Source organism: Microtus ochrogaster, chromosome 16, assembly GCF_000317375.1.
Source record: "Microtus ochrogaster isolate Prairie Vole_2 chromosome 16, MicOch1.0, whole genome shotgun sequence".
In the NCBI taxonomy this organism is placed as follows: domain Eukaryota; kingdom Metazoa; phylum Chordata; class Mammalia; order Rodentia; family Cricetidae; genus Microtus; species Microtus ochrogaster.
This window is the reverse complement of record NC_022018.1, coordinates 56,614,584-56,615,125: the sequence shown is the minus strand read 5'-3', so window position 1 is coordinate 56,615,125 and position 542 is coordinate 56,614,584. Positions and strand designations below refer to the sequence as shown.

At 46.7% G+C, this 542-nt stretch overlaps 1 protein-coding gene across 1 annotated transcript in view; it reads right to left on the bottom strand.

Moving 5' to 3' along the window:
• Txndc15 (thioredoxin domain containing 15) overlaps positions 1-542 on the bottom strand; it is a 12,559-nt gene that overhangs the window by 5,782 nt on the left and 6,235 nt on the right. The window lies entirely within an intron of this gene.

Genomic DNA, 542 nt, shown 5'->3' with positions numbered 1-542 from the left:
GTATATGAGCACAGATATCCACAGAAGCCAGAAGAAGGTAACAGGTTGCCTGGAGCTGGAATTACAGGCAGTTGTGAGCCCAACTCAGATTGGCTTGGTCATACGTGCGACACAGCAAACCAGTCCTGCATGGCCTGAGAACAGTGTTTAGGAGACACTCTGGAGGGAGTGAGAGCCAGCTGGCCGCGGTCCCTGGAGAAACTTCATGAATTAAATATACCATGTCCTTTATGACACTGAGCTGTCATGGCTCCCGGAGCTACAGTTTGCTTCTCTCATGCAAGCAAGCTGATTGCATCCTGCCCTTCTGGCTTCTTGACCATCTACAGTAACCATCAGCCATTATTCCAGAATACCCTTGGGGAATCATCGTTTATCTAAGTATCTGGAAACGTGGCTGGGTTTGGTACAATGGTCTCACTCACTGCAGAACAAACACTAGACTCACGTTCTTTTGAGGAAGAGAACTTCTCACTGTAACACATCTGCCAGCAGAAATATCCAGCTGTAGCTTTAGTAGTTCATGTAGTTGTATTTCATTT